Source organism: Haliaeetus albicilla, chromosome 5, assembly GCF_947461875.1.
Source record: "Haliaeetus albicilla chromosome 5, bHalAlb1.1, whole genome shotgun sequence".
Taxonomy (NCBI): Eukaryota; Metazoa; Chordata; class Aves; order Accipitriformes; family Accipitridae; genus Haliaeetus; species Haliaeetus albicilla.
In genome coordinates this window covers 28204335-28213707 of record NC_091487.1, presented here as the reverse complement: position 1 = coordinate 28213707, position 9373 = coordinate 28204335, and the positions used below count along the sequence as shown (strand labels likewise).

The 9373-nt window shown below is 42.6% G+C and overlaps 1 long non-coding RNA gene across 1 annotated transcript; it reads right to left on the bottom strand.

Annotated features, from left to right (window-relative positions):
- Positions 1–3720: 3720 nt before the first annotated feature.
- Positions 3721–7476, bottom strand: LOC138685324 (uncharacterized). Its single transcript, XR_011324558.1, has 2 exons — positions 6187–7476; positions 3721–4910 (listed from the first exon to the last, which is right to left on the bottom strand). It is a non-coding gene; the product is annotated as an uncharacterized lncRNA (long non-coding RNA).
- Positions 7477–9373: the final 1897 nt, after the last annotated feature.

The following is a 9373-nucleotide window of genomic DNA, read 5'->3' as shown; positions in this document are numbered from 1 at the left end:
ACTGATGCCCCATAATCTCTGTTGTTTCAAGTTTAGTCCACCAACCCTTGAAGTCAGGGCAAGATTTGCACTCAACTGAGGAAGACCTTGATCACATCTTCATGTCAGTCCTTCAGTTTGGTCTGTACTGAGCGAGGGACAGGGTGAAGTACTGGACACGAGTGCAATTTTATTTTGCCTGTGTAGTTTTCCTAGCACAAGCACAGGGAAAGCCTGGGGACGTGGTTTTAAAATGGTATCCTATGTGTGTGGCTCTTGCCCTTACAGACATGTACATTCATAAATAAAGTCAAATATAAAAAAAAATGCTGACTAGTAACAAGGTAATTAGTCAACCAAATGTTCCAGAACTGTCATAAGGAGGAAGAAATAGTGATCTCAACTTACTTCAGTCCACCGTCAATATCAGCTTGGAGTGTGAGTACAAAGCTAAACTATTTCATATGCTCCGCACATGAAAATGGAGATGGAAAGTGATGAGCTCTTTATATGCCCCTTTCCAAATAAATTTGGAGAAGAGCTTAGGAGTTTAAGCAGGTCCCAAATGGTTTCTGCTGCTGAAATAGCCTATTGATGCTTTATTTTTCCCTTTAGATTTTCCACTACATTAAACATTTTAAACTACCAAATATTTCTTTTTAAAGGGGAATGGAATGAAAAGATGTCTTACATGATTTATTACAAATTCAGAGGGAAATACTCCCCTTGTAAATAGTTCTAAAAAAAAATCATCATCAATTTAAATGTTGACATGCTTAATATTAAAGGGTCATATTGTACTGAAGGTCTTTAAGGAGAACTTCCCATTCAAAGGAGTTGAGTTCAGTGGGAACTGATTGAAGTAGGGTTTGTGCTTTCTGGTAGTTGGTCTTTCTCTGGGCTTAATTCTGTTATTTTCGGTGCAACTTGCACCTAATTCTTATTTTTTGTGGGTCAAATTAGTTCACTCCCTGTTTCACCCCGCAGGCTCCCATGCCGCAGCCACCCTCACACTGCAGGCACCCGGGCTGAAACCTCACCAAATGCACACTGAAGTCTTGGGGACACACGGGTGCTGCGGCACCCAGGGGGTGAGGTTGGAAATCTGAGCCCTGGCAGGGCCTTACCTGGTCCTTACCTTGTCCTCGGCGCACGCTTTTTCAGCTTGGGCTTTGTGCAAGCAGGTCAAATCACATTATCAGCTGTGCCTGGCACAGCCTCCCAAAATGTTCTTCACCCTCACAGCTCAGCCTTCCTCTGGCAGCTCACACAGACAGCGAACATCAGCCCTTCCAGAGGTGACTGTGGCTTCTGGCCACCTCCACACCTGAGCCAGCCCAGCAGCCTCCCCAAAGGGGCAGAGCAATGCTCATTCCCCAAGCCACAGGGTGCCCAGCTGCTCAATATTTAACACATCAAAACCCGTAGAGCACCTCTTATCATAAGCAGAGACTAGATTTCCACTGGAAAAAAAAAAAAACCACACTATTTTGATTGGTTTATGTTTTATTTATATATTTATGATTCTAAAGTTCATGTTTATTCAGGGAATTTTTTTACCATTAAACTCAGTGTTCTGGAAAAAAAATACTTCATCTAGAGAAAATATTCAGCCCCTTTTCTGTCTTTCTGTTACTATTCAATATGAAAAGGATATTGTAAGTGCATATTCAGCCGAATATGCGGTTTGGCAGCGAGTGGCTATTCAGCTGCCCTGCTCCTACCTCAGAGTTTATTCAGGTCATAAAAGAGACATATAAGCATTTGAGTTAAGATTTATAGATACATTAACTGTATCAGAAGCTTTTTGTACTTAATATAAAACACACTCTAGCAGCTCAACATTGCTTTATTCCACAATACAGTCAAGATTAGACATGTTGCCTGCTGTAATTACTGACATTAATAGCCTCAGGAATAATGGAAAGTGAGTTAAACACCAATGCGGTAGATGTAAATGGGACTTTACAGTACATGTCATTTTGAAATATTGTGAGTCATGAAATTTGTACTTAATATTTCTTTATTTAGTAATTAAGCAATAATCCAACAAAACAAAGGATGTCTTCACTTTAACACAGCATGAGTCAGATTTTGTTATAAAATCAATAAAGAGGTTGCCGTAAGAATTTAATTTAAATTTGATGAAAGACTCAACCCAGCCCTGACTGAGCAGAAAAGAAGCTCTTGCAAACAATTTTTAGGAGAAAGAGGGGGCCAGGATTTGTACAGCTCCCTCCAACACCTTATAGTGACTCTTGCGAGGCTTCAACCAGCACTGCATGAACAATGTTCTTCTGGTAAAGAGGCTGAAGTCACCAGCAACTCAGGTAGGAAGTCTTACATGTACATCTTCAAGCTGCCTTCAATTTGCTAATTTGGAAATGCTATTTTTAACCCAACTCCCTCAAATTATAATTTTATAAGACTTCTTTTTTAGAAGTTCCTCCTACCTTCATCATTCATTCTATTGCAAATAGACATTCGTTCTAAGCCTTTGCACAGAAGTAGCCCACTGTTGCTACCCAAAGGTCTTGCACGACTGGAAAAGGATAAGACTGGGGTTTCTTAAGCAAATAGTATCTCCAGAATGGCACACTGTCTGAAATGTTTAAGATGAGGAATATGCCTGTAATGCATATTTTTCTCTACAGTCTTTTTTCTTTTTCATCTATGTATTGATTAAACTAGCATTATCCAAATGCACACAGTCAACACATTAGCATTCAGATGATCCTATTTTAGCTTGATGTTAATTGCCTGTTAGGTGAACAAAGAATAAAAGAGAACCTACTTCTACTTATAACCCTGATCTATTTTGAGATCCCAAGGCTTTTCTGTTAATAATAAAAACACCAATAAATCCTCATCTCTTTGCTTTTTAAGCCTGACAGATAGTCTTTGAAGCATTATTGCATTTATTTCCTCCAACCAGATGTGCAATTTATATTATATTTGATAGCAAACCTCAGCATTATAGAAGACACTTGTTCTAAAATAATAACACAAATGTATTTTCCATCACTGGGCTAAAACATTCCCAGCAACGTCTCCAGTCCCTCCTGTATTCAAGGACATTGCTAATATTCTTGCAACAGCTCCTTCGATGCTGGTAAGTCGAATCACTCTCATTTCACAGAGTTCTAAATGGAGTCAGTCTACAAACAGAATTAATACAGTAGGTTTAAGCAGGGCAACATCTAAGACCCCAGCCTGCATTTGCAAGGGGCACACTGTAAGGAGAATGTCTAAATGCTACTTTTGAAGAAAGTTGCAATTTTTTTTCCTTAAAAAAAGACTCAAAGAGCCAAATATGTGACTTCTTCTACTCGTACAAGAAACTTTATGCCTTTATGCACATCAGAAATGTGCAAATGGGATATTTGGGTTTTTCTCTTACATCTTTATTAGCCTAGCTTGGACCCTTGATACAGTAAAGAATTGAAAAGTAAACACTTTTTAGTGATTTTGAACAGTTCAGCTGTGGTTCCTATGACAGAGAAATGCAGAACAATGCTGGTGGAGAATCCACTGGTCTTTCCAAGTCCCTTGTGGTGGGGTGGAGGTGTCATGGTGTAAGCCCAGCTGGCAACAAAGCAGCACAAGGCCACCCGCTCACTCCCCACCCCCTTCCCCGGTTGGGATGGGGAGGATAAAATATAAAGAAAAGCTTGTGGGTCAACACAAGGACAGGGAGGGATCACTCACTAATTATGGTCACAGGCAAAAACCAGACTCAACTTGGGAAAAACCAAAATCAATTTAATTTACTACCAATCAAATAAAAACAAGAATATTGAGAAGTAAACCCAAATCTTAAAACATCTTCCCCCCTCTTCTTCCTGGGCTTAACTTTACTCCCCATTTTCCCTACCTCCTCTCCCCCAGCAGCACAGGCGGATGGGGAATGGGGGTTATGGTCAACTCATTGCATGCCTCTGCCACTTTTTCCTCCTCAGGGGCAGGACTCCTCACACTCTTCCCCTACTCCAATGTGGGGTCCCTCCCACGGGAGACAGTCCTCCACAAACTTCTCCAATGCGGGTCCTTCCCACAGGCTGCAGTTCTTCATGAACTGCTCCAGTGTGGGTGCCTTCCACGGGCTGCAGTCCTTCAGGCACAGACTGCTGCAGCGTGGGCTTTCCCATGGAGTCACAGCCTTCTTCAGGGCAATCACCTCCTCCGGCGCACCTCCTCCCCCTCCTTCTTCACTGACCTTGGTGTCGGCATAGGTGTTTCTCTCACATCCCACTCCGCTCTCTGCTGCAGGTTCCCCTTCTTAAATCTGTTCTCCCAGAGGTGCTACCACCGTCATTGATAGGCTCGGCCTTGGCAAGAGGCAGGTCTGACTTGGAGCTGGGGAAGCTTCTAGCAGCTTCTCACAGGAGCCAGCCCTGCGGCCCCTTGCCTGCTACCAAAACCCCACCAGACAAACCCAATACAGGAGGTGACCCAGCAAGGGCTCCTGGTGCTAATATCTAGTTATAGGGTCAGCTACCCACACAGGTTCAACTCCTAGCTCATACAGGTAAATGACCCTTTACCATCACTGTGAATCACTCCAACAGTAGACTTTTCCCTCCACAATCTGAAGAGTATAGCATATGCCTTGAGGCTCTCAGCCATTGGAAGATGTTGGTGTGTGGCTTGCAAGGTTAGAGATACTGGCAACTGTACTTCCAGCATACTGTATTGCCACCCGTCTGCCATGAGCCTTCAGGATTTTACTGACTGGGAAAAGTGATTGCTCTCGCCTGACAAAAAATTTTTAAATGGAAGTGGAAGGGAATTATGGACCTTTACTCCTGCACCTAGATGGAGGCATGCAGCATTACTCACCTCAGGGGCACACAGCGGTCCAAGAGGTAAAACAGGAGGCTGAGCTGTCAATGTCTTCTCCAAGGACAAGCCCACAGGGACTTTTGGGCTTCCTGAAGGAACACAGCAGTGACAGTAACCCCAGAGAGCTCCCACCCAGAGGCAGTCCGCCTCATTACTCACCTTTCTTTTCCTATGTTTTCCAACCTGGAGTACGGTGGCCCTGTGCCATTTTCAGTACCTTAAAGATACAGTCATGCTTTCCCTAGGCATGAACAACTGCAGAACTCAAGTCATAAGTCACGCTCCCACTCCTGACTACCCATAGCATTATTATTGCTTATTGTTTCTACTGCAGGTGAAGCACCAGGCAGGATCATGTCCAGTTGTGCTCATTGTTGTACAAAACATACAGGAAGATATAGAAACATTTTACAAAATACTACAGTCCTACATAAAAGTGTGTACATGACGTGGTAGTTATAGTTACTATCCTCTTGGTGGCAGAATGAAGTCTATAAAAATAACATTCTGAGAAATCAAAGGATCACAGCAACTCGAGTCAGTTTTACCTTCTGATCTATTTGAAAAGTCTTTATTAAAAAGATAAATGGCAATACCAAAAATGCTGCCCTGGGAGCAGTTCTGATGTATACTAATTGCAAACAGCTCTGCACATTCATTACATATGGTATGGCTCCTCCTAGTGAAACCCTGCACAAACAGTTGAGGACTAATTTTCCTCTCTTCCAGTATTTCCACCACCTCTTGAACTGCAGTTACTTAAGGGAAGGGAAAAAAACCAAAGGATTATTTGCAGTTTTACTTCATAAACAAACTTCTGCATTCAGATGTCTGTGTTTGGCGGCTGCTGGCTTCTGTGGCTCCTTTGCATGTGTGTGTTTGCCAGTTACCATTTGGGCCATCATAAATCAAAGCACTGTCTCAAGGAACTCCAGAGTGAAAGCATAAGCTGCTAGAGTTTGAGCTAATGACAATTGTCATCTGTTATAGAGTATAAAGCCTCTTTCACACCTTCTGGTAGCTCCCACCCTCTCCAGAAAGCAGAGCAGGTGAATTGTAAGGCAGAACTTGGCCCCATGGCTTCTAAAATATTGCACTTTGCAGTCATACAGAGAAAAGAAATATTTTATCTGAGTTACTTCATCTGTTTATCACCATAGATGGCTATTTAATTCACTTAGTAAATATCATTTTTGCAGTTAGTTTAACCAGTTTTGCTGTAATGATAATGTTTTAGTCATAAATAAATGCCAGCAGCAAAAGTAAAAAATGAGGTCACAGGAAGACAAGAAACTTCATTGTCAGTGAGGTTAAAAATGGAAGTGAACAATCAAAGGATTTGGTAGAATTATGAAGAATTCATACCTTAGAGATTTCTGCAACTTTCTGGTCTGGAAGATTTTGAAAGTTTGGGTTCATTACAGGAGATGAGAAGAGTTTCACCTTTGAAAGGAGGTGATTAAAGTAAGCTTTAAAATATTCCCCGCTGAAGGCTGTAGGAGGCATTGACAAACAGAATCTATTAGTAGCAAAAAAAAAATAAATCCCCAAACAAAACAAAAGCACAACTAATCTGTCTGTCCAATTAAAAGACCCATCTGGCCTGCGCTAAATAGTATCTAAATGAGTGAGTTAAAGGCAGTATACTCCAGAGTCGATGCTCTGCAGAGGCACAAAGTAAATTGCACATCCTTAATAAGCTCCCTCATGGTTCGCCCAGTCCTCTTCCATGCGCTATGCTTGGCTGCCTCTGGTACTGGGGGGTGGCGTGAAAAAGGAGATGTTTGGGATGAAGAGGTGCTGCAGTTTAGAAAAATGGACAGAATTCCTTACACACAGGATATTGTTTATAGTAAAAACTTACTCTTGTCCTGAAGCTGGGATAAGCCTCTGTGACCAGCTCTCTCCTGTATCCTAAATCTGACAGCATTACCTTTCCACAACTACTAAGTTGAAAGCTGCAAAAAATGAGCTGTAGGCACAACACTCACAGAGCAAGAAGCTAAAGCTAATGACAGTCCCACTGTGCGGGAATACTTACCACTGGCACAGACATCAGGATTACACCAACTGGCTCCTCTATTAATGTTTCAGGAACAGATCTGAAATAACTGATAAATTGAAACCTGAGTTAGAGCTGAGTGACTTTTAGACTCTGAAGACTTCCCTGCATCCTTGTTTGACTCTGACCCTGAGTCTTGTCACTGCCATTTCATTGTATTATCTGTAATGGATGCAAAGCTGCGATTGATGGACAGTTGTTCTTCCCTTACAATTAGGTATGAATCTGTTATGAAAATCCAGCTGGTTATTTCTAGACTTTCCTGAAATGACTCTCTAAACACAGCTGCCTTACAGTCATGGTAAACATTCTTCACAAAGGCCAGTTTGCTCTGCAGGCCCCAAGGAATGTGACAGCTTGATACCTGGATAAGCCTGGGCTCAGTTTCTGTTTCTACAGAAAAGCTGGAGTCTCTAGCGGATGTTGGTAAACAAACCCTGGAGCCATTACTTGATAGGGTTCATAAGCTGTTACTCAGCACCTTGTAATATGGAGTTGGATGTGACAAAATGGAAGACAACAAAAAATCAGAAAAGTATTTCAGAAATACCTGCAATGAATAATCACGCACAGAGCAAGCTGCTACTGAGGTGCTATGCTATTCAGCTGTTACACGTGGCCTGACTTGGCTCACCTTGCACCAGGCTGAGGTACTCAAGTAATTGTAGCTGCTAATAGGCACAAGACCTCTTCCCCAGTGTCCACATATAGTTCTCACAGGCTTCAGTACAGGAACAGAGGAAAAGGTAGGAGGGAGGGAGAGCGGGATATTGAGCCAAGAGCTGTAATCTACTCCTGTTATCAAATATAGAGACTTTTTGTCTAGAAAATGCAGTCATTTTAATTTGGGGGTTTCTGAAAGCTGAGGCTGGGTACATTCATGTTAGAAGCAGCATACACAAAACTCACTACTGTTAACCAATAGATAACTTTATTTAGAAAGTGTTTAGTTCTCCATTTCATAAAAGAGTTCATGTCTTCCCAGGAGTTCAGAAAGGATATGCTATAGCTCAAGCTATAGCTCAAGCTCTTGGAGCAAGTGCCACCTGGCAAAATTTGAACTGGTGAGGAGCCAGATCTCTCTGAACTTGCTGCTGCTTTTTGGGAGCTTCTGTTTGCTTTTGTGATGGGGAGGCCATGTAGGGAGTGTTAGAAAGGATGCAGGTAAAGAGCTATTATTGTTGTTGTTGTAGGACCAGTTCCATCTTCATGACTAAGACTGAGTGAAACTCACTGCCAAATAAGATATTACTTGCTTTGGTGCTTGATGGTGCAATTGAGCCCAGAAAGAAAATACCTGGAAACCCCGGACTTGACTGTGCAAGTGTCAGGTACCACGTGTGAAATTCCAGGCATGCCAGCGCCAGGCAGCTTCCACACCCACTGGCAGCCCATGGAAGGCTGAGCTCTGCCCACGGCTGGGCACAGCAGACCACCTTGGTGGCTTTAACACACTAGCTTGTCTGAGAGGACTTGTTCTTTCTGTGCGCTATGATCAGCTGGAAGGGACTGTTGCTCCACAGATTAGTGGAAAGGTTTTCAGGTTTGCATCCTTGCCGGCAGACAAACATAATGAGCTAAAGGAAGAGGAGAAGAAATCAGAGAAGATTTCTTAAATGCTTCAAGAGGGGCCAGATGGTTGACTGCATCTCAGGAAGGACTACAGGACTTCCATAGTATTGAAGGGCTGGTAAGGTAAAAAAGGTCATCAAGGACAAAGACTATTAGCAGAGAAGCCCTTGTTTGGTTGTGAGTAATCTCATTCAAGTGCAATATTGACACCAGAGAAGGAGGGAAAGCATAAAGTTAAAACTGTAATCCTGGGACTGGCAGAGGGAAGGATGAAAAAAGAGAAACCAGCTGTCAGTGAGAGCTACCCTGTTACTTTAAAGTGTATTGATCTTGTTTCCTGTGGTCTTGTGTTACAGCAAATAAGACAATCATCAGCAGCACTACCAACATGGGATTCACCTTCTTTGAAGCAGATGCCACCATAAGCTGGATGAATGAGAGTGTTTGAATCTGTCTTTCATAGCTTACTAGTTATTCTCAAAATCATGTGACTGACTTAAACGTACAGGGGAGTGTTAGATATAAACACTGCACTCAGCCCAGGATTACGTTCACACTCAGAGGCAGAGGGGGAAGGAGTGAGTGGGAGAAATAACCCTTTGGTATATGAATACTCTCTGATTTACAATGCCTGCAGCCTTGTCATGACCCAGCAGAAAGTCCCAGTCTCACTGTCTGTCACTGCATTGTCCCATCCCAAATGCTGCAGATGAATTTAATCACACAGAGGCCTGGAGCACTTTCCATGTTGGAAACAACTAGTTTCTGTGACTGAAATGAAAGTGGAAAATTCCCAGCACAGTGAAGCTCAGAGACTTTCCTCCACCCCAACCGCTCAGCAAGCAAGGGTTATTCTAACCACACATCACATCGACTTGAGGGAGGCTGCCGAGCTGCCTCTGTACTTTAAATGAGAAG